This window comes from Herpailurus yagouaroundi, unplaced genomic scaffold, assembly GCF_014898765.1.
Source record: "Herpailurus yagouaroundi ecotype Mexico unplaced genomic scaffold, PumYag 29, whole genome shotgun sequence".
Lineage (NCBI taxonomy): Eukaryota > Metazoa > Chordata > Mammalia > Carnivora > Felidae > Herpailurus > Herpailurus yagouaroundi.
This window is the reverse complement of record NW_024412377.1, coordinates 20,348,226-20,373,834: the sequence shown is the minus strand read 5'-3', so window position 1 is coordinate 20,373,834 and position 25,609 is coordinate 20,348,226. Positions and strand designations below refer to the sequence as shown.

The window sequence follows — 25,609 nt, the reverse complement described above, 5'->3', positions numbered from 1 at the left end:
TTCTCTTTTTTTCTCCCTGTCTTTATATGATTGCTTCATACATAAACAATACATCTTTTATGCCACAAAGTGATTCTGAGCATCCTAGAGTGCAGGGTGCTGCATTTCAAAGCTTCTCAAAATGACAAGGGAGACGCAAGTAGACTGGGAAGAGTACTCCTCATATTATGGTATGTCATCTAGTGAAGAAAGGTTTCTAGACTTGGGTAATTTATCAGCTTCATATTTTCATACTCACTATTTTACATGTGAAAATGAATAAAAATTCTTATGTCCAGATACTTCAAAATGGTGAAAAGTAGACTGTTAATTTGGGTCTTAAAGGATAAAAATCAAAAGATAAAGGTGGTTTTAGAACCCTAGTTCTGAGAATTTCAGATTATTTACTTTCTATAAATTTACCTCAATTTCAAAGCGGATTAAGTTTATGTCTTCTCTGAGACTCTTAATTGTTGTGTCCTCATTTGCAATTGTGTGCATTGTTCCTGAGAGATAAAGGGTCAGTTTGGAACTCAAAGGGTCACATGCCCAAACTGGAAGAGCACATTTCCTGCTCATGGTTTATCTCTCTGACAGTGCTTTCCTGCTTTTCACTCCCTCCTCATCTGCCAACAGAACCATACTGATTTCTGAAAGCTTTCTATATCGACTCTGCTTTCCTTCTAATTCAAGTGATGCAGTTTGCATTCTTCTAGAGCAGATAGTGTAATGCAGTGAAAAATGCAAAAGGTATATTGAAGAATAACACAATTTAAAGACAAAAGGGCAAGTAAGTAGAACTGTGCAGGGCAAATAATCAGACTCTGATTCCAACATGAGAACATCTGAGCCAGTCCAAATGAGAGCAAATACTACCTGTTAAAGAAATCCCTTTGTTGGGCAGAAACGACTGAATCCTTTTCTACCTTCTTGGTCAGCCATTAGCTGGGTGCCTACTTTCTAAGAGCATAGCTACTGCTCTAAAACATAGGTATACCCTGAAAGTCCTAAGCACTGGAGATTTTAACACATTGCAGTTGGACATTGCAGTACTTCTAGGATGAGATAGTCTAAGTGGTGTTTCTGCTTTTCCAAGTCTGACACAGCAAGCCAAAAAATAAATAATAAAATAAAATAAAATAAAATAAAATAAGGTCTAACAAATTTCTTTACCTCACATTAATAACCTTATAAACCAATATATTTCTAAGTCTATCTATAATTAGAGCTGATAATTCAGAGTATATTATTAAAGTAAAACATAGATGAAGAATTATCTATGCCCATATTACCCAAAGCAATCTATGGATTCAATGTAATCTCTACCAAAATACCAACAGCACTTTTCACAAAACTAGAACAAATGATACTAAAATTTATATGAAGCCACAGAAGATCCCAAATAGCCAAAGCACTCTTGAGAAAGAACAAAGCTAAAGGTATCACAATTCCAGATTCAAGATATACTACAAAACTGTATAATCAAAACACTATGGTGCTGGCACAAAAGTAGACACAGCTCAATAGAACAGAGTAGGGATCCAGAAATAAATGCACATTTATAAGGTCAATATATTCACGTCAAGAAAGGCAAGGATATACAATGGGGAAAACACAGGTCTCTTCAATAAATGGTGCTGGAGGGCGCCTGGATGGCTAAGTCGGTTGAGCGTTCAACTCTTGAATTTGGCTACGGTCATGATCTCAGGGTTGCGGGATTGAGCCCCACGTTGGGCTCTGCACTGAATGTTGGGGCCTGCTTAGAATTCTCTCCCTCTCTCTTTCCCTCTGCCCCTTTCTCATGTTCACACACATTGTCTCTCAAATAATAATAAAAAAATGGTGCTTGAAAAACTGAAGAGCTATATGCAAAAGAATGAAACTGGACCATATTCTAATACCATACACAAAAATAAACTCAAAATGGTACAAGACCTAAATACGAGACCTGAAACTATAAAAATCTTAGAAAAGAATATAGACAGAAATTTCTCAGATAAAAATAGCAATATTTTTCTAGATATGTCCTTTGGGTGAAGGGAAATCAAAGCAAAAATAAACTATTAGGATTATATGAAAATAATAAGCCTTTGCTCTGTGAAGGAAACCACCAACAATACAAACAAGCAACCTACTGAATGGGAGAAGATACTTGCAAATGATATATCTGGTAAGGTATTAATATCCAAAATATATTAAAAAACTTATAGAACTCAACATCATAAAAACAAACAATCCAATTAAAAAAGGGAAGTGCGGACATGGAGGTGCATGACGATTGGCTACCAGGAGGAACTGGAGGGAAGCTAGCAGCAGGCAAACTGCAGAGAGGCTTCTAGCTCCTGTGAGTGAAGAACCATTATCCTTATGGGCCACCATCCAGGAAGTAGACTGTAAAGGAAGAAACTACTGGGGTTGCTTGGGAGGAACCGAGATTCTAGGTAAGGATTCACTGAACTTTTGTGGCATGTGTTGACAAGAGGGTTTCAGAGGTTTTAGTCACTTAACCTGACATAACTAATGTCTCTGCTGAGCCAGATTGTTTGTGGTGGGGAAGAAAGTGGCCCAAATTGAGCGAACCTCAGGTCTTCTGAAAATAGTCCATCTGAAAAGGCCAGTCTCTGTGCCCTTTTTCCATGGCGACCTCTAGGATGAGCTGATGCTATAGTGGCTTATCATGGCCCAGTGGACAATGTGGCTTATAAGTCATGAACTGATATTTTGGCTTTGCAGCACCCTGAGATTCTCTGTATGGTATCCAACTGCTGGAAAATGAGCCAAAGTCCTCACTGGAGCACATTATATGCCTATTCTGAAGATGGTAACCTTTCTTAAAGCACTACTCTTCGAACTTACATTATTGAATGATAAGGACTTCATAGAGACTTATGATAGCTGTTCACACATTATAAAACATCTGTCTAGGGTCTCCTAGTAGGAGGTGGAGAACTTTTGCAAGTTGCTGCTTTTCTGAAGAATAACATGACATATGCTTTGGTCCACTAGTTGGACAAACTTTATCCCCTCAAAATTATTGTAATTTCACAAGATTTGAACTTATTTTGGGGGCAAAGGATTTTCTTTACATGGGTCAAAAAAAGGACACAGAGCTAAATACAGAATTGAACCAACTGCTGGATTTACTTCTATAAGCTTGTCCATTTGGAATTTAGTTATATGCCAACTTAAAGAATTCATTGGATAGTATTAATTTTGCTTCTGTGACACATCCACAAAAACATCCATCCTGGAAAGTTAGAACATACAAAGGAAAACGTCAAGTTTCTATCACTGAAAAGGTAAATCCTTGCATTATGATAAACAAGATATAGCAGATACAAGGCAAGTCGTTGGAACTATCACTTATAAGTGTCATTTAGAAGGAATCATGCAAGGGCCTCCTGGGTAACCCAGTGAAGTGACTGATTGGCTCAGGTCACAATCTCACAGTCAGCTGTGGAATCAAGCTCCATGTTGGGCTCTGCTCTGACAGTGTAGAGCCTGCTTAGGATTCTCTCTCTCCCTCTCTCTCTGCTCCTCCCCTGTTTTCAGGCACACATGCTCTTTCTCAAAATAAAAACATAAACGTTAAAAATTTTTTAGAAGAAATCATGCCAAATGTTATCATCAGCTTGGGTCTTTCCACCAATGGATCTCCACTTCAGATTATTCTAGTTCATCCTTGTGTGACTTCTCTGGACTCTGCCATTCTTCTACTAGCATTGATGCAATGGATGATTCTGTACTTAGTGGACCTTACAAATTTCCATTCACTCCTCTTTTAGAGTCATTCAGCTTATGCTACTATACTCACAGGTCCCTGTCCCACCAGTTTTGGGTTTTTATCAAATGAAATAGGAAGAAGTACAAGTAAAAATAGCAATTAATTTTAAAACTTCATGAAAGTGTGAAAAATAATTTTTTATTCTGTACAGCTCCTATACCTTATCATAATAGAATTCCAATCACACATGTGAAATGCAAAGTTGGTTTTGGCCAGCTTGAAGTGTTTTGAAAGAAAAGCTTATTGATGTGGATTATTGAACACAAGTTCCCCAAATCAATGGAAATTAGTGTTTCTGGAACTGTAACTTTGGGAGCCAAGAATCACGAGAAGCAGCCATTTGACCATATTTGCATTGAAGGCACAGCATATTTAAAGCTTCATTTCACAATCTTAGATTACACATTCACTGGTTGTTATGTGGATAAGAATTCAGTTTAAGTTTGTGCATCAGTAAAACCAAAAGTAAGTACATACCAGAAACTAACTTCTTCAATGACATCTGGAATTCTGAAACTTCTGCTCTAGTCACATATGGATCATTACTACTATAATTATCTTATATTTAAATAGGATTTATATAACGGTAACATAGTTTAAAATAATAATAGTCTTTTATTTTTAATGTATATGCATATCATCCTTGAGTAAAAAACATCATATGAATGATTTAATTATAATAACACTTAAGTTTAATGTTTTTAGTCTGACATAGTTTGAAAGAACATTTTAAAGACTAATGTCTATTTTGCTACTCTTTGATTTTACTCAAATATGATCCACTGCACAAAACAGGAGCTATTCATTTTAGGCTTATCTTAGACTAGTCCTGGGTCACCCTTCCCTTCCCTATGGTAGATGTAGCTAATCAGTCACAGCCTTCTTTCTCTACTGAGTCTTCCTGGATATGGGCTCAGGCTCCTTATCATTGCAGAACTGAAGGCAGTCACTCCTGATGGATTGTAGATGATGCGCAAGATAAACTCTTTGCTCTTTCAAACCTGAGTAGTAAGCTCCTAGCACAATGTGTTGTTACAGATTACCAGATACCATATCAGAAACCACTGTAAATCTCTTGAAAAAAAAAGTCAATTAAAATGAAGGAATATTGTTTAAACAGGAACATGTTCTTAATCAAAATTATCTTCTTGACTAATAAAGAATTGCATAATTCAAAACAAATTAAAAATAAATAAAAATAAAATAAGGACAGAGGACTTGAACAGACTTTGATTTTTCAAAAAAGACCTACAGATGGCCAACATATCATGAAAAGATGCTCAACATCAGGAAATGCAAATCAAAACCAAAAAGATTTATCACCTTATACCTATCAGAATGCCTAAAACCAAAAAGATTAATAATAAATAATAACAGTTGGAAAGGATGTGGAGAAAAAGGTACACTTATGCACTCTTGGTGGAAATGCAAATTGATGCAGCTGCTGTGGAAGACAATATAGAGATTCCTCAATAATTCAAGTAATTCTATTGCTGTGTATTTATCCAAAGAAAATGAAAACACTTATTTGAAAAGATATATTCACACTTATGTTTATTGCATCATTATTTACAATAGCCAAGGTATGGAAGTAACCCACGTGTCCATAGATAGATAAATGGTAAAGGAGATGTGGTGTATATATTATACACACACACACACACACACACACACACACACACATATATATGTATATATAAATTTTTTAATGTTTATTTATTTTTGAGAAGGGCGAAGGGAGGAGCAGAGAGAGGGAGACACAGAGTCTGAAATAGACCCCAGGCTCTGAACCATCAGCCCAGAGCCCTATGTAGGGCTTGAACTCACAAACCGCGAGATCATGATCCCAGCCAGTCAGATACTCAATGGGCTGAGCCACCCACGTGCCCCTATCTTTATCTATATCTATATCATCTATATCTACGTCTATATCAATATCAATATCAATATCAATATCTATATCTATATCTATATCTATCTATCTATATCATCTATATCTATATATCTATCATCCATATCTACATATCTATCATCTATCTATATCTGTATCATCCAAATCTATATCTATTTCTACATATCTAAACCTATATCTATATCATCTATATGTATCTATCTATCTACTATGCATCTATATCTCTATCTATCTATCTATCTATATCTATCTATTATCTATCTATGGGAATATTGTTCAGTAATAAAAAAGAGATGAGATATTACCATTAGCAACCACATAAATGGACCTAGAAGATATTATGGTAAGTAAAATAAGTCAGACTGAGAATGAAAAAATCACATTATGTCATTCATATGTAGAATATTAAAAAAAAGGAATAAATAAACAAGCAAGCAAAAGCAGAATCAGCCCTATAAACACAGAGAACACAGATGGTTGCCAGAGGGAAGGGGATGGAGAGGAGGGGTTAAATGGTGAAGGGAAGTGAGAGATACAGGCTTCCAGTTATGGAACAAATAATAAGAGGAATAAAGGGCCCAGCACAGGAAATTAGTGATATTGGAATAGTGCTGTGTGATGACAGTAGGTGACTATACTCGTGATGATCACAGCATAATGTATAGAGAAGTTGTACACCTGAAACTTATGTAATGTTATGTGTTAACTATATATTGAAATAAAAATAAAATAAAATTAAAAAGTAAGCCATAGATATACTCTGAAAAATATGTTGTTTGAAAGTTTTTTCCCTAATGAAAAACAACCAAAACACCAAAATAAGCACAAAATACTCCATAAGAATTTTTCAACATATAAGCTTATATATTTTTGCTTTATTTGTTCTATAAAATTGCATTATCAAGAATAATGGTGTGGGTCAGTTGATTGAACATCCAACTGTTGATTTTGGCTCAGGTCATGATCCCAGCCAGGATGGTGGAATGAAACCCCGCATCAGGCTCTGTGCTGACAGCGTGGAGCCTGCTTGGGATTCTCTCTCTCCCTCTCTGCCCCTCTCCCTCTTGCACTCTCTGTATCTCTCTCAAAATAAACAAACTTAAAAAAACTTGCACCCTGAAAACCACAAAATATTGCTGAGAAATATTAAAGAATGATTCAGTAAATGGAGAATTTCCATTCTATATGTATGGACTGGAAGAGCCAACATTGTCAAGGGAGCAATTCTGTGCAAATTTATATTATAAATACATTGTTTTTCAAGATCTCAACAGACATTTTTGTAGATATTGTCAAATTGAACCTAACATTTATATGGATTTAATAGGAATTATATAAATATACAGTAATCAAGATAGTGTGTAGCTTTGGTGAAAAAACTGGTTATGTAGATCAATCAAACAGAATTGAGGGTCAAGAAATAACCTTTGCATTTTTGGTTGTATCAATCTGTAATAGGTGTCATCAGGAAACGTTATCTTCAAATTGTGTTGAGGTAATTGAGCAACCCTTTGGAAAATAAATTAATTTGACACTTTATATTGTACATAAAAATTAAGTCAAAAGGTGCATAAACCTAAATACAAAAACTAAACGTATAAAATGTCTAAAGTCAGTCAGAGAAAGACAAATACCATATGGCATCACTCATATGTGGAATTTAAGAAACAAAACAGATAAAGGGGAAGGAAGAAAAAAAGGAGACAGAGGGAGAGAGAAAGAGGAAGGCAAACCATAAGAGTCTCCTAATTATAAAGAACTAACTGAGGGTTTCTGGAGGAAAGGCTGGAGGGGGATGGGCTAAATGGGTGCTGGGTATTAAGAAGGGCACTTGTTGTGATGTGTACCAGGGGTTGTATGTAAGTGATGGGTCACTAAATTCTACTCTTGAAACAAATGCTACACTATATGTTAACTAACTAGAATTTAAAACTTGAAACAAAACAAAAAGAACACATGGGACAAAATATCCATGGCTATGGGTTAGGCAAAGAGTTCTTAGACGAACCACCAAAGGTATGATTCTTAATGGGAAAGAAAAAATAATGACCTATTGGACCTTCTCAAAATTAAAAACTCTGTACTTCAAAAGACAACATTATGAAAATGAGAAGATAAGCTACAGATTGAGAGAAAATGTTTACAAAACAGGTCGGATAAAGGAAACATATTCAGAGTATAAAAAGAACTGTTCAAACTTAATAATTAGATACCAAATAAACCATTAAAAATGGGCCAATGATTGAATAGACATTTTGAATTAGGAGAGTTTTTACCTAATCACAATTTTATATATCACAAACATAATTAATTTTATTTTCCTAACATTTATGTTTCTTTTAACACCTATACATCTTCCATTGATATTTAATAAAGCATATTTCTTGAGGTTGTATTTTTTTAAATAAAACATTATGTTATTTTAATTTGCATATGTGTGCTGTTTGGTTTCATGGCTAGCCTATGTACCCAAAATGTTAGCTTGTATTCCTTGGTTATTTAGATAAATTATAACTTAAATTTTAAATAGAGGCATAAGGAGGAAGCATAATATTTGCTTATAAGGTATTATAACGTTTATTGAAAATATTCTATCTCATATAGGTAGGACGTCAGAATATATTTTACTTAAAAGTACCTCCTGAGTTTTTTGTTCTGATTTTTTAATAATTATAAGAGAATCTCATGGTTTATATACATCTAAATAATTATGTTTTATACGTGAAGAAGGCTATGGTTTTTTAATATATTTAGAAGTACACACCATGAATGTTAAAGCAGATGACAGGGAGTTATTTAATATTTTTCTAAAGTCTTAGTACACAGTGTATAATGATCTTTAATGCAAATCAATGATTGGTATCATTTTGATCACGTTTGTCATCATGGATATACTCCACCAACTTTATTGTGCAACAAGCAGATCACTCTTAAATGTAAATTGGTGAGAAAGTTATAAAAAATAGGTCCCAAATGAAAAAAATATATTAAAGAAAAAAGAGAAAGAGAGAGAAAAGTTTTAAGAGCTGTATCTGTTCCTCAGTGATGTGGGCTGCACGTTGAGGTAGATTTCTAACACATGAGGTAATAAAGAATCATGTATATTCACCTTGGAAATAGGGTAGTGCAGAGTCCCAAAACTTAAATGTGTACAGAAATTTGCATAGTGATATAAATGAAAGAATCTAGCCATAGGTAAGATTAGGAAGATGATTGATTTTTTGTAATGTCTGGTTTTCATTGAGTCATGGATACAGAAAATGTGCTTTTTCCTTCATAAACTATCTCCTCATGAGAAAAGCCAAAAAGGAAACCTTGGTGATTAATGGCTGACACTGGGCCTGAATGTCAAAAAATCATTGGGGAGGAGTAGATAGTAGGAAACTATCAAGTGCTGTGATCTAGCTAATAGATGGCCATTATTCAGCTCTGTCAGAGTGTTGCAAAGGGGTAAACATGTGTAAATTTGTCCTTTTTTTTTTCTTTTTTTGAGAAGAGTACGAATCTCGGATATTATGTGGTATTGCATATTTGGATACAAATTTAATTAACACACACATTTGTGCACCAATATTTCCTTATCCAAATGAAACCTCAATTTAGGCAATATAGAGCATGTGCCTTGCCAATTTGCAACATCTAATAGTAGTGATATCTGAATTGTATAGGTATTAAATGCTGTTGTAAAATTCTTACCATGTTGTAAATTAGATGACTCTGAGTTTAAAGCATCAGTGGTTGATAATGTCTAAAACTCTCAGCATCTAGAATCTGGAAGCAATTGCTATCTCTATTTTGCAATTTCAGTTTAATTTTTTTTAATGTTTATTTTTGAGAGAGAGAAAGACAGAATGAGTGTGGGAGAGGCAGAGAGAGAGGAAAACACAGAATCCAAAGCAGGCTCCAGGCTCTGAACTATCAGCACAGAGCCCAAAATGGGACTTGAACTCACGAACTTTGAGATCATGACCTGAACCTAAGTTGGACGCTTAACTGACTGAGCCACCCAGGCACCCCACAAATTCAGTTTAAAACATTAATATGGTATGTCATATTATTTGTCAGCTATTTTTTTTCTCATGTGCTTATGGAGCAGTTATCATTTTAGCGTTTCCCTAAATATTTTGTAATACATGAGTGAAGTCTACAAATTGATACAGCATTTTTTATGACTTTGAGTAAATTATTAGGTTATTATAAGCCTCTATAAGATAAAGGACCTAAATTTATTATTTTTCCCCCAGATTCTCATTCTCAACTTTGTCAAGTATATATAGGGGGAATTAACTTTTGGAACCAGGCAAAGCATCTGTTACAGACATGAGAGTAGAGGAGAATGAGTCTCTATAGACCACTCTTTCTATTGTTAAGTGAATGTCATAAAGAAGTCATATCCATTATACTAAAGCAATGGTGTAATTCCTGAAATAAAACTTACATCCACAGAATGAAGAAATATTTAAGAATTGAGTATAACTAATTCAAATTTGAGGATTTTATATATTGGAATATCTTTATGTTTGTTGACTCATAATTTCAATTAAATATATATGATAGGTGATCATCAATGTAATGATTCAATTAAAAATGCTAGAAAAATTTCAGATTCATAGTTATAATAAAAAAAAACCCTATTTAATTTAATTAGGCATCAAAAAAGACAACTGTACTTCAATGATTCCCAGCTCTACTTTTTTCAAACTGTGTTGTCAAGATAAGATATTAATACAACTGAGCTGTGTGGCTGAGTATCATTTTCTTATACTGCACCACACAAATGCGTGATTGCTTATTTCTTAGTTCTTTCAAAAAAGTAAACAAATATTTAAAATACATTTCCTCTGAAATATTTTGCCATATAAAAGGACAAGTAAGTTCATCAATCCACATTTCTATGTTAGTTGGTCTTAAGCTTCTTTATCACTGCCCAGTTAATTAGGTGGCCAGTAAATAACAGTTTTCAAAAAAGCCTTATTTTGGAATCTGGAAGGATGATCACTCTGGTCAAAGAATGCTATCATACTAGAACCAGAACAAGATAGGATCGATTCACTGGTCTGTACAGCTACAGCTTGTTGTTTAAAGTAGAGAAAGTAGAAAGTAATAGATTTGTTTTGTTTTGTTTTGTTTTTTAGTGTTCTCAAAGCTCAACACATTCGGCTTTAGATATAAGTTGGTCACTTTGTAATCCTATCTATTTAATTGGGGCTGCTGATTATTGCCCCACATACTTATGACGAATAAAAGAAATACATGCAGTTTAAATAGTCTTTTAGTGAGTTCCATATGAGGAAAATATATATATATTATATATATGCATTCTAATATATTTTATATTTTCAGACATTTTCTATTTAAAAATAATACTTTAAAATTCTATTCTTAAAAACTGAGATGAGGATCAGAGATTAAAATGTTTTCATGTGTGATATTATAATCAATAAAATGATGAGAAAAATGCGTAATAACTGGAAATCACCAAGAGTTGAAAGAGTATGCTTCTGCTTCTGGGTAGGCTATCAGAACTGCAATTTATTCATTAGCCAATGTAAAAAAAAAAAGTGGGATTGTTTTTTTTAAAGATACTTACTTAAATTAAGGATTTTATTACTTTGAAGTTTCAAGAGTCTGCATTTTGTTGTCTCTTGTGAGAGAAAACCCTGAGCAATAACTAAATGAAAATATCACTCAGAGCAATATTTTAAAGCCAATAATGCAAATTATGAATGAATATGACCAAACTGTTTTTGCAACTCAAAAGAGAAAATTCTTGGCTGGGAGCAATGCAATGAAAAATATAATCAAAAAGCAAATTAATTAAGTGCTTGGAGCTTCCTTTTAGAAAAGTTTGAAAATTGCCTTGATAAGTGAATTTTATGAAATAGATGAAAACTTGGCACAGCCCCACAAGTAGATATGTGTCATGTGTCAAAGAAGGAAGTCAGGATCCGAAACACATCACCTCAGGACATTACTTTTAAGTATGTAAATGGGTACATTTGCACATTTAAAAGTACACAAATCATGCTTGAAAATAACAAGACAACCAAGAAGACCAAGATTAAGCTAATCTCTACAACTGGATGAAATGATGGATATCATCTATTAAACTTAATTTCCATTTTCATTTACTTTATTCATATTGGTGACTTATAAAGCTGATAATTAACAAAGTACTTTATTATTAAAAGCAAATCTTTGAAGAAAAGAAAAAAATGACAGTTTTGGAGAATGCTGAATTAACAGGAAAAAATGAATGCCTGTATAGAGAGTTGTCAATTCAGTGTGTGAAACAGTATTAACAGTCCAAGAAGTATTAACAATATTCCCACCCCAGTTCTTTTTTATTCTTTCTTTACTTTTTTAAGTTTATTTATTTATTTTGAGAGAGAGAGAGAGAGTGAGCTGGGGAGGGGCAGAGTGAGAGGGAGAGGGAAAATTCCAAGCAGGCTCCGTGCTGTCAGTGCAGAGCCTGACACAAGGCTCGATCCCACAAACCCTGAGATCATGACCTGAGCTGAAATCAAGAGTCTGACACTTAACTGACTAAGTCACCCAGGTGTCCTTCTTTATTATTAATGACATAAGAGGCAAAATTTAAAAGACCCATGCCTTACATATTTGATTTCGCAGCAAATAAAAGTTTATGTCTTTATTTTGAAAGAAAGAGGCAGAGAGAGAGAATCCTAAGCAGGCTCCACACCTATAGCAACTTGGAGCCTGACATGGGGCTGGGACTCAGGAACCACGAGATCATGACCTGAGCAGAAATCAAGAGTTGGAAGCTTAATTGACTGAGCCACCCAGGTGCCCTGATTCTGCAGCATTTTATTTCAACGTTTATTTATTTTTGGGACAGAGAGAGACAGAGCATGAATGGGGGAGGGGCAGAGAGAGAGGGAGACACAGAATCGGAAACAGGCTCCAGGCTCTGAGCCATCAGCCCAGAGCCCGACGCGGGGCTCGAACTCACGGACCGCGAGATCGTGACCTGGCTGAAGTGGGACGTGCAACCGACTGCGCCACCCAGGCGCCCCTGCAGCATTTTAAAGAAAAGTAAAATGTTTCTAGGACACTTGAGATAAATTATAATTTAAATCATTTACAATTTTAAGATAAAATGGTATTTAACTTTTAGAAAAGGATGGAAACATATGCCATATACTAAGTGCAGAGTGATCTAAGAATAACTTTATTTAATATTAGGTACATACACAGAAAGTATGATTTATTCCAATTTGAGAGGTGGCAGGAGTAAGGCTTAGAGAGGATAAATAAGCTGACCTAGCTACACCCCTATAATATCAAGATTTAATCTCCTCCACCTGCAACAAAACAAATCCCTTCTCTGTTACATCAGATTGACTTCTCTGGTGGGGCAGATGTAACAATTCAGGTTTACTGAGAAATTTATTGTTGTTTGTGACTGTTTCTTCCATTATTTGGGACAGAGTTGTGATGGTTATAAATCTGTGCAGGGGAAGCTTCTAGTGTTCACAGAGACACAGATAGCACTAGACAAGTGTGCAATATCCTTGTTAGCATTTGAGGGTAATATGAGGATAGCATGCCCAGAAATGTTTGTGTTATCTATATAGAGAAAGAAAATGTCTTCAATTCCTTGTACATGTGATTCCTGAGTGATTTCAATTACTTTCCAGTAACTATGTTAGCAACTATTTTAGCTCAGGCTGTCAGCTAGCAAATTAATTTAGAAAGGTCCTCCTGAGGGTGGATTTTCTGACTCATGCTAGTTACTGAAGAACAATATAGTTAGGATTATACTACCTGTCGTTACACTAGAAGTCAGCATCACGTGGCCCTTATTTTAAAAGTGAAGAAAAAAAGGGGCACCTGGGTGGTTCAGTCAGTTAAGCATTTGACTCTTGGTTTCGGCTCATAAATGACCTCATGGTTTGTGAGGTCAAGCCCTGTGTCGGGCTCTGTGCTGGCAGGGCGGAGCCTGAATGGGATTCTCTCTCTCCCTCTCTCTGCCCTTACACCCCTCTCAAAATAAATAAATTTAAAAAATTTTAAACTGATGAAAAAGACTTAGTGATTTGAGTGTTTATTTCCAAAGGAATTTCTAGATCAACTTCCCAACTGATGTAGTATTGGTAAAACGAATTTATATATCTTGTATTATATTATATATGTTCATGTGCATGAGTATATACACACATATGCATGATATATGTGTATATTATATGTGATATATATGAATATATAAAAGATGTATATATATATGGGTATATGTATTCATTGTCTAGTCTAGAATGCAAGCGGCAAGAGCCTTTGTCTGGAAGGTTTCGTGCAATGCAAATAGAATCAGAGTTGAGAAACAGAAGATAAATGAACATACCCTACAGGTATTAGGACAACCTCATTTGTTCTCAACAGATTGCATTTGCAAAGCACTTGGTAAGGAATGCATGTTGCCAAAGTTAATAATCTGGTTTCTTAAAATGTAAGTTCACAACAAAGACTTTTCCATTAGACTATACATACCTAAAGTTTATTATTTTAAATATTTCAATATCCAATTGGGGTTCAACTTAGCTGTGAAAACCTGATATATTTTGTTGCACTTTTTTTCTCTCATATATCTGGCGTTAGATTTAAGTAGTTAGAATATTAATTTTTAAAATGATCATACTTAAAAATAAATATACTTTAAGGTTTCTATTGATTTCTCTTATATACAGAAGTATCTACTGGTAGGTTCTTAAATATATATTCATACTTGAATGATGGGAGGTCACAAGGATTTGTATTGCCTGTAAAGGAAATATGTATGCAGATTCTGTCATTGAAATGTTCCTTTTACTTTATCATATTTCACAGAACTTTATATCCAAAGGGGAAAGAGAAATTTGCAAATATTTCTATTCAATGAATAAACATAAGGACAATCCTCACAGCGCTTTGCAGATTGTGCTAAGGCATCAGACTGGCAAGAATGTAAAGGCTCCAAATGCCTTTGTTGGTCTATTTGTTTTGCACCTGCCAGCATGTATGTGTTCTAGCTGCCGACACCTGCTCCTCCAATTTATTTTGCGAAAATATACCTAATTTTTAAATGGGAGGAAAGCAAACCTTAATATTTAAAAAAAATATATTACATGAAAAAAACTCCTCTGGCATTATGTCAAAATCCAAAACTTTTCATTCAAGACAATCGTATAAAAAGCCATATTAATGTAAGGCTACACCCCAGGAATGATTCCTGCATGCTGAATAACTGAGAATTCCTGTTATATGAATTATTAGGAATTCCATTTGTTACCTAGTTAACTGATCCAAAAATTTGATTACATTTGGATCACAGACTATTTCGGGGAAAAATATATATTTTTTTAATGGCCAAGAAAAGATTGTCAGCCATTTTTTCTCTGAACAAATATTTTTTTTGGCAGACCCTATTCAAGCCACTTCATTTACGTCATTAAACAAACAAAAAGATCTTTGCTTTCATGCAACTTGTAATATTGAAAAAAATGAGAGTAGTGAAAAAACACCGTATCTCTGTTTGCTTGTCATAGTTTCCATTTGTGACTGTGTTCCTGACATGTTAATGGCAAACTCTTCCATTCTTCCAATTGTACAAGTTGCATAATATGTTAAATGGTCACCTTACCAAAATAAACAATAACTAGGTAAATTATATGGAATGTTAGGTGATAAGTGCTCTAGAAAAAGAAATAGTGAATGGTGATGGATGATATTGAGTGTGGCAGATGGTGGAGAGGAAGCTGTATGCCACTCTGGCTGTCAGACTGGGCCTCATTGCAGGTTGAATTTCTGCAAAGATTGGGATGGCTGTAATGACTATCTAGAAAAACCATGTCTACAGAGAGAAAATGCCACTGAAAATATCTTAAAGCGAGCATTTATCTTAAGTCGCGAAGACAGAATAGCTGGAATAGAGAGTAAGGATGTGCAAGAGAAGAGAGTCAGATCATGTAACTCCTTTTAGGCCATAATTACATTTTTGGATGTAAATCTAAGAGAATTGAGAAAAAGCTGAGTTGGTTTCAGCAGAGAAATGACAGAAGAATGTGACTGTTGGTAGGAAAGAGATTGAAGGAGGAAAGAATGGAAAAAGGGGACCTGTTTGGGGGATCTTGCTTTTCCTATTTCCTGGCCAAAGTTTGTAATGCAATGGACTGAATTATTAACAGTGGTATTCTTGGCATTTTTAACATTTAAAGAAGTGTTTTTATGTTTTCACTACATAGTACCATGATTGTCTTATCCTTGTTATTTCTATTTTGCCAAGATTTTTGATTATTTTTGTTTCATATGGAAGGCACTGCCAAGTGCTTCCTTCTGTACCTTGCTACATGGTTAGGTTTTTTTCCCTTTAATATGTTAGTGTGGTGACTCAAAAGCGTATGAATGCACACGTGTGTGTATGTATATAACATCCTTTAAATATACTTTAGTGTTCCTCTGGGATCTTTGCATGTATTTTATGATATATTTGATTGTAATACTCATTTGTTATTAACTGTTTTAATTTGATATCATAAGGAGATTAGATTTGCAATAAGGTAATGAATGAGTTTTTTTTTGTACTTTTTATATTCTCTGAATAGTATAATATTGGAATTATAATACCTGGAACGTGATATAACTCATCCATAACACTGGGTTTTCTATTTTGTTGTTAGAATAATTTTTCAACAGTGATTCATTTTATTTTATTATTAAGTTTCCACATGTATTCATGAGTCTGCTTTCTTAAATTATATTTTTGTATGCTTTAATTTAATTATTAAATATATAAAATATACTGGCAAAATGTTCATTATATTTTCCTATTGTTAAAGTACAGGCTACTTTTGTGAATATCTTCTCTTTTCCTTCTGTACTATTGTTACTTGTACATTTATTTTTTCTTCTTTGAGAGAAGAAGGAAATATTGCAAAAGTACTTTGGTTCTTTTAACATTTTATTTTACCTTTTAGACATTTGACTCAAATAAATGCTTTTGTAGACTCACTCGTTTTAATTTTGTATTCTCTTTAATTTCTTTTTTTGTTTTAGCTATTTGCTTTCTTCCTTGTTTGGATTACTCATTAATTTTCATATTCTTACGTATACCAATTTAAGTCTTTGACTTTCAGCCTTTCTTTTAACAATTTCTGATTTAGTTTATAAGTACTTGAGTTAGCATTTGTTACATTTTTGTAAAGTATTATTTTCATGATTATTTACTTGTAAGTATATTCCCACTCCTGTTATGATATTTAACTTGAGATTTATAGAAATGATTTTTAAAATTATTATAATTATATAGAAACATTTATTCAGTTTCATATGAATTTTGAATGTAAATATAATGTCATCTGGTAATGTGTGCTTTATAACCAAGATTAACAAACAAGCCCCACAGGCCAAATCCAGCCCCAACTCTGTTTGATAAAACAAAGTTTTATTGCAACCCATGCATGTCCATTCATCTACATATTTTCTATTTTACTTTTGACTAGAAGAGCAGAGTTGAGTAGTTGCAATTGAGACTATATGGCAAGCAGAGATGAACATATTTAGTCTTTGGATCTTTACAGAAAAATATTTTTTTGACTCCTGTTATATAATGTTTTGAAATTTTATAGGACCTGGTTATGAAATAATACATAGAAAATGATGTAGGGTTCTATCTCTCGGTTGTGACAAACTGACATGAACCAGCGTCCCAGCCATGTACTATTTTATTTGTTTACAGAATAAGATTTACTATATATTTTTAAATCTACATATTTGCTGATTTCTTTATATTCTCAGTTAATTGTTAAGTGAATTATATAAAAAAAAGAACACCTTGATGATAGGTATGCATTGTTACTTTAATTTCTCTTAATTAGTTTAATTATGATTGTGCGATATTATGGTAGGGGCATGTGAGTTTAAAATTAAAATTGATATTATGATAGGGGCATGCGAGTTTAAAATTAAAATTTCCGTCATGTTTTTAACACTGCCTTAAAATCTCTTCCTCTTAATTTCAATAAATCTACATCAATTTTTTTATTTTTATTATATTTCATTACATATGTATTTTTTCTCAGTTTATCTATGTGTTTTATACATTATTCTTATAAACAGCACATAGCTGAGGTTGTGTTTCAAACTAACCTAAAACTATTTATCTTTTAAATGTTTAATTTATTTAACTTATATATAATTTGATAACTCATTTATTTATACTTACCTTTAAACCATTTATTTTATTCTATTTACTTCACTTTATATACCTAAGTGTGTGTGTGTGTGTGTGTGTGTGTGTGTGTGTGTGTGTGTGCATGTGTGTGTGTGTGCGTGTGTGTATGTGTATTTCTCCTCTTTTGGTTTTATTTATTTTGTTTTCTAATTCTATTAACTTTTTTCTACTAGTTTCCAAGTTTGTATATACTCTTTTGAATTTTCTTAGTTGTTTCCCTTAATACACTAATTTGATGAAACATGAAGTTACTGATAAGTTTACTACTTTTCTAAAAGATACAACTGCAATGAGCTCTCTGACTTTGATGATGCTCTTTCCAAATGTCAATGTCAATGTTGTAAAATTGTTTAGCATTCCCTTTTACGCCACTTGTTAGAAATTATTTCCATTTTAATTTATCAAATTGTGTATTTAAATGTTTAATATTTTATTTAATGGATGTTCTTATGTGTATCTCAATTTCCTATGGTATATGCTTTAGAAATTCCTTTGGGGGCGCCTGGGTGGCTCAGTCGGTTAAGCGTCCGACTTCAGCTCAGGTCACGATCTCGCAGTCTGCGAATTCGAGCCCTGCGTCAGGCTCTGGGCTGATGGCTCAGAGCCTGGAGCCTGCTTCGATTCTGTGTCTCCCTCTCTCTCTGCTCCTCCCCCATTCATGCTCTGTCTCTCTCTGTCTCAAAAATAAATAAAAAAACATTAAAAAATTAAAAAAAAAGAAATTCCTTTGATGATACACTCTGAATTATATAAGGTCACATTTTAGTTTGTATTTATTTTTTTTTTATTTTTATTTTGTATTCATTCTAGTTTCTATTGTTATTGTTAGAAGTCAGCTGACTTATAATCTAGTTGTCATTCTTTTGTACTTAACCTCCTCCCTCCTTCCCAAAAGACTTTTAACATATTTCATCGTCTTTGGTGCTTTTGCTGCTTCATGATGATAATGGCAAAATGGGAATTCTTTCTAGAATACATTAGTCTACCTTTAAGAGTTTGTGACTTTAAACAGTTTTGGAAAATTCTGAGTTAGTATCCCTTTATATTCTGTATCTCTAAAATTTTCTCAATTAACCACTACTAAATTATAAAAAGACATGTTGAACCATCTCATTTTATCTTCCATATCTGGTATCTCTTTAACATTTTCCATTTCCTTGCTTATATACATGCTGTTATTGTTTTTTCAGATCTATTTTTGTGGCTTCTAATCTCTTTTCAGGTACTTCAGACCTGTTATTTAACTCATACACCAAGTTTGTAATCTCAATGTTATATTTTTACTTGTTAAAATTTTTATACTTTTCCAAATCTAATCATTTTTTGAAGATCTCTTGTTCCTTTGTTATAATTTAAAATCCTTTTTTAAACAAATACAACATGTACTAGTCCTTTCTGATGCTTCTCTGACTCCGGCCCAGGATGGTTTGTTCTTCATGTAGTTATTGCTTTTTTTCATTGTGAGCTGATATTCCTTTATTTGTGTTAATTTTTGAAAGCCCGAATTTAAAGATGCTTTCCTTCATAAATGTGAGCCTGTCATTGGCCTTATGTCATTACTAACTCAGGACCAGTTTCCCCATCTTCTAGGATTATAGTTGATTGGGCCAGAACAATACAGTGAATTCAGATCCCAAGGACTGTTTTTGCATTTTCTGGGAAATTTTCTGGTCTTTCCAAGGAAAATGAAGGTCTTTAAAAGCAAATGTAGGTACAGTCTAGTTCTGTGTGGTGAATTTCCAGATTTGTTCAATTTTTCTGCATGGCATCCCCTTTCAAAGATTCAGCATTGGGAAGAGGGAAGATGGTAGCGTAGGAGGACGCTGGGCTCACCGCACATCCTGCTGATCACTTAGATTCCACCCACACCTGCCTAAATAACCCAAAAAACCGCCAGAGGATTAGCAGAACCGAGTCGCCGGAGCCAAGCGCAGATGAGAGGCCCACAGAAGAGGGTAGGAAGGGCGGCGAGGCAGTGCGCGCTCCACGGACTGGCGGGAGGAAGCCAGGGAGGAGGGATGGCTCGCCGGCCAAGCAGAGCCCCCGAGTCTGGCTTGCAAAAAGCGGAGAGGCCTGACACACTGTGTTCCGACAGCAAGCGCGACTTAGCGGCTGAGAGGTCATAAGTTAAGAGCTCTGCTCAGAAAGCTGGAAGGCTGGAGGACAAAGGGAAGGAGAGCTGCTGAGCCCCCTGACGACAGAGCTCAGTTTGGTGGGGAACAAAGGCGCTCACCAGCACCATCTTCCCCGCCCATCCCCCAGCCAAAATCCCAAAGAGAACCAATTCCTGCCAGGGAACTTGCTGGCTCCATGCAAACACCCAACTCTGCGCTTCTGCGGAGCCAAACCTCCAGCAGCGGATCTGACTCCCTCCTGCTGCCACAGGGCCCCTCCTGAAGTGGATCACCTAAAGAGAAGCAAGCTAAGCCTGCCCCTCCTGCCCCCGTGCACCTTGCCTACCCACCCCAGCTAAGACGCCAGATCCCCAGCATCACAAGCCTGGCAGTGTGCAAGTAGCCCAGACGGGCCACCCCACCCTACAGTGAATCCCGCCCCTAGGAGAGGGGAAGAGAAGGCACACACCAGTCTGACTGTGGCCCCAGCGGTGGGCTCGGGGCAGACATCAGGTCTGACTGCGGCTCCGCCCACCAACTCCAGTTATACACCACAGCACAGGGGAAGTGCCCTGCAGGTCCTCACCACGCCAGGGACTATCCAAAATGACCAAGCGGAAGAATTCCCCTCAGAAGAATCTCCAGGAAATAACAACAGCTAATGAGCTGATCAAAAAGGATTTAAATAATATAACAGAAAGTGAATTTAGAATAATAGTCATAAAATTAATCGCTGGGCTTGAAAACAGTATAGCTGACAGCAGAGAAGCTCTTGCTACAGAGATCAAGGGACTAAGGAACAGTCACGAGGAGCTGAAAAACACTTTGAACGAAATGCATAACAAAATGGAAACCACCACGGCTCGAATTGAAGAGGCAGAGGAGAGAATAGGTGAACTAGAAGATAAAGTTATGGAAAAAGAGGAAGCGGAGAAAAAGAGAGATAAAAAAATCCAGGAGTATGAGGGGAAAATTAGAGAACTAAGTGATACACTAAAAAGAAATAATATACGCATAATTGGTATCCCAGAGGAGGAAGAGAGAGGGAAAGGTGCTGAAGGGGTACTTGAAGAAATCATAGCTGAGAACTTCCCTGAACTGGGGAAGGAAAAAGGCATTGAAATCCAAGAGGCACAGAGAACTCCCTTCAGACGTAACTTGAATCGATCTTCTGCACGACATATCATAGTGAAACTGGCAAAATACAAGGATAAAGAGAAAATTCTGAAAGCAGCAAGGGGTAAACGTGCCCTCACATATAAAGGGAGACCTATAAGACTCGTGACTGATCTCTCTTTTGAAACTTTGCAGGCCAGAAAGCATCGGCATGAGATTTTCAGGGTGCTAGACAGAAAAAATATGCAGCCGAGAATCCTTTATCCAGCAAGTCTGTCATTTAGAATAGAAGGAGAGATAAAGGTCTTCCCAAACAAACAAAAACTGAAGGAATTTGTCACCACTAAACCAGCCCTCCAAGAGATCCTAAGGGGGACCCTGTGAGACAAAGTACCAGAGACATCACTACAAGCATAAAACATACAGACATCACAATGACTCTAAACCCATATCTTTCTATAATAACACTGAATGTAAATGGATTAAATGCGCCAACAAAAAGACATAGGGTATCAGAATGGATAAAAAAACAAGACCCATCTATTTGCTGTCTACAAGAGACTCATTTTAGACCTGAGGACACCTTTAGATTGAGAGTGAGGGGATGGAGAACTATTTATCATGCTACTGGAAGCCAAAAGAAAGCTGGAGTAGCCATACTTATATCAGACAAACTAGACTTTAAATTCAAGGCTGTAACAAGAGATGAAGAAGGACATTATATAATAGTGACAGGGTCTATCCATCAGGAAGAGCTAACAATTATAAATGTCTATGCGCCGAATACCGGAGCGCCCAAATATATAAAACAATTACTCATAAACATAAGCAACCTTACTGATAAGAATGTGGTAATTGCAGGGGACTTTAACACCCCACTTACAGAAATGGATAGATCATCTAGACACACGGTCAATAAAGAAACAAGGGCCCTGAACGAGACATTGGATCAGATGGACTTGACAGATATATTTAGAACTCTGCATCCCAAAGCAACAGAATATACTTTCTTCTCGAGTGCACATGGAACATTCTCCAAGATAGATCATATACTGGGTCACAAAACAGCCCTTCATAAGTTTACAAGAATTGAAATCATACCATGCATACTTTCAGACCACAATGCTATGAAGCTTGAAATCGACCACAGAAAAAAGTCTGGAAAACCTCCAAAAGCATGGAGGTTAAAGAGCACCCTACTAATGAATGAGTGGGTCAACCAGGCAATTAGAGAAGAAATTAAAAAATATATGGAAACAAACGAAAATGAAAATACGACAATCCAAACGCTTTGGGACGCAGCGAAGGCAGTCCTGAGAGGAAAATACATTGCAATCCAGGCCTATCTCAAGAAACAAGAAACATCCCAAATACAATATCTAACAGCACACCTAAAGGAAATAGAAGCAGAACAGCAAAGGCAGCCTAAACCCAGCAGAAGAAGAGAAATAATAAAGATCAGAGCAGAAATAAACAATATAGAATCTAAAAAAACTGTAGAGCAGATCAACGAAACCAAGAGTTGGTTTTTTGAAAAAATAAACAAAATTGACAAACCTCTAGCCAGGCTTCTCAAAAAGAAAAGGGAGATGACCCAAATAGATAAAATCATGAATGAAAATGGAATTATTACAACCAATCCCTCAGAGATACAAACAATTATCAGGGAATACTATGAAAAATTATATGCCAACTAATTGGACAACCTGGAAGAAATGGACAAATTCCTAAACACCCACTCTCTTCCAAAACTCAATCAGGAGGAAATAGAAAGCTTGAACAGACCCATCACCAGCGAAGAAATTGAATCGGTTATCAAAAATCTCCCAAGAAATAAGAGTCCAGGACCAGATGGCTTCCCAGGGGAGTTCTATCAGACGTTTAAAGCAGAGATAATACCTATCCAGCTCAAGCTATTCCAAGAAATAGAAAGGGAAGGAAAACTTCCAGACTCATTCTATGAAGCCAGTATTACTTTGATTCCTAAACCAGACAGAGACCCAGTAAAAAAAGAGAACTACAAGCCAATATCCCTGATGAATATGGATGCAAAATTCTCAATAAGATACTAGCAAATCGAATTCAACGGCATATAAAAAGAATTATTCACCATGATCAAGTGGGATTCATTCCTGGGATGCAGGGCTGGTTCAACATTCGCAAATCAATCAACGTGATACATCACATTAACAAAAAAAAAAGAGAAAAACCATATGATCCTGTCAATCAATGCAGAAAAGGCCTTTGACAAAATCCAGCACCCTTTCTTAATAAAAACCCTTGAGAAAGTCGGGATAGAAGGAACATACTTAAAGATCATAAAAGCCATTTATGAAAAGCCCACAGCTAACATCATCCTCAACGGGGAAAAACTGAGAGCTTTTTCCCTGAGATCAGGAACACGACAGGGATGCCCACTCTCACCGCTGTTGTTCAACATAGTGCTGGAAGTTCTAGCATCAGCAATCAGACAACAAAAGGAAATCAAAGGCATCCAAATTGGCAAAGATGAAGTCAAGCTTTCGCTTTTTGCAGATGACATGATATTATACATGGAAAATCCGATAGACTCCACCAAAAGTCTGCTAGAACTGATCCATGAATTCAGCAAAGTTGCAGGATACAACATCAATGTACAGAAATCAGTTGCATTCTTATACACTAACAATGAAGCAACAGAAAGACAAATAAAGAAACTGATCCCATTCACAATTGCACCAAGAAGCATAAAATACCTAGGAATAAATCTAACCAAAGATGTAAAGGATCTGTATGCTGAAAACTATAGAAAGCTTATGAAGGTAATTGAAGAAGATTTAAAGAAATGGAAAGACATTCCCTGCTCATGGATTGGAAGAATAAATATTGTCAAAATGTCAATACTACCCAAAGCTATCTACACATTCAATGCAATCCCAATCAAAACTGCACCAGCATTCTTCTCGAAACTAGAACAAGCAATCCTAAAATTCATATGGAACCACAAAAGGCCCCGAATAGCCAAAGTAATTTTGAAGAAGAAGACCAAAGCAGGAGGCATCACAATCCCAGACTTTAGCCTCTACTACAAAGCTGTCATCATCAAGACAGCATGGTATTGGCACAAAAACAGACACATAGACCAATGGAATAGAATAGAAACCCCAGAACTAGACCCACAAACGTATGGCCCACTAATCTTTGACAAAGCAGGAAAGAACATCCAATGGAAAAAAGACAGTCTCTTTAACAAATGGTGCTGGGAGAACTGGACAGCAACATGCAGAAGGTTGAAACTAGACCACTTTCTCACACCATTCACAAAAATAAACTCAAAATGGATCAAGGACCTGAATGTGAGACAGGAAACCATCAAAACCCTAGAGGAGAAAGCAGGAAAAGACCTCTCTGACCTCAGCCGTAGCAATCTCTTACTCGACACATCCCCAAAGGCAAGGGAATTAAAAGCAAAAGTGAATTACTGGGACCTTATGAAGATAAAAAGCTTCTGCACAGCAAAGGAAACAACCAACAAAACTAAAAGGCAACCAACGGAATGGGAAAAGATATTTGCAAATGACATATCGGACAAAGGGCTAGTATCCAAAATCTATAAAGAGCTCACCAAACTCCACACCCGAAAAGCAAATAACCCAGTGAAGAAATGGGCAGAAAACATGAATAGACACTTCTCTAAAGAAGACATCCGGATGGCCTACAGGCACATGAAAAGATGTTCAGCGTCGCTCCTTATCAGGGAAATACAAATCAAAACCACACTCAGGTATCACCTCATGCCAGTCAGAGTGGCCAAAATGAACAAATCAGGAGACTATAGATGCTGGAGAGGATGTGGAGAAACGGGAACCCTCTTGCACTGTTGGTGGGAATGCAAATTGGTGCAGCCGCTCTGGAAAGCAGTGTGGAGGTTCCTCAGAAAATTAAAAATAGACCTACCCTATGACCCAGCAATAGCACTGCTAGGAATTTATCCAAGGGACACAGGAGTACTGATGCATAGGGGCACTTGTACCCCAATGTTCATAGCAGCATTCTCAACAATAGCCAAATTATGGAAAGAGCCTAAATGTCCATCAACTGATGAATGGATAAAGAAATTGTGGTTTATATACACTATGGAATACTACGTGGCAATGAGAAAAAATGAAATATGGCCTTTTGTAGCAACGTGGATGGAACTGGAGAGTGTGATGCTAAGTGAAATAAGCCATACAGAGAAAGACAGATACCATATGGTTTCACTCTTATGTGGATCCTGAGAAACTTAACAGGAACCCATGGGGGAGGGGAAGGAAAAAAAAAAAAGAGGTTAGAGTGGGAGAGAGCCAAAGCATAAGAGACTGTTGAGAACTGAGAACAAACTAAGGGTTAATGGGGGGTGGGAGGGAGGAGAGGGTGGGTGATGGGTATTGAGGAGGGCACCTTTTGGGATGAGCACTGGGTGTTGTATGGAAACCAATTTGACAATAAATTTCATA

At 35.8% G+C, this 25,609-nt stretch overlaps 1 pseudogene; it reads left to right on the top strand.

Annotated features, from left to right (window-relative positions):
- The first annotated feature begins 2,656 nt into the window (after positions 1–2,656).
- LOC121040897 (AP-5 complex subunit mu-1-like) lies at positions 2,657–4,317 on the top strand (annotated as a pseudogene).
- The last annotated feature ends 21,292 nt before the right edge of the window (positions 4,318–25,609 follow it).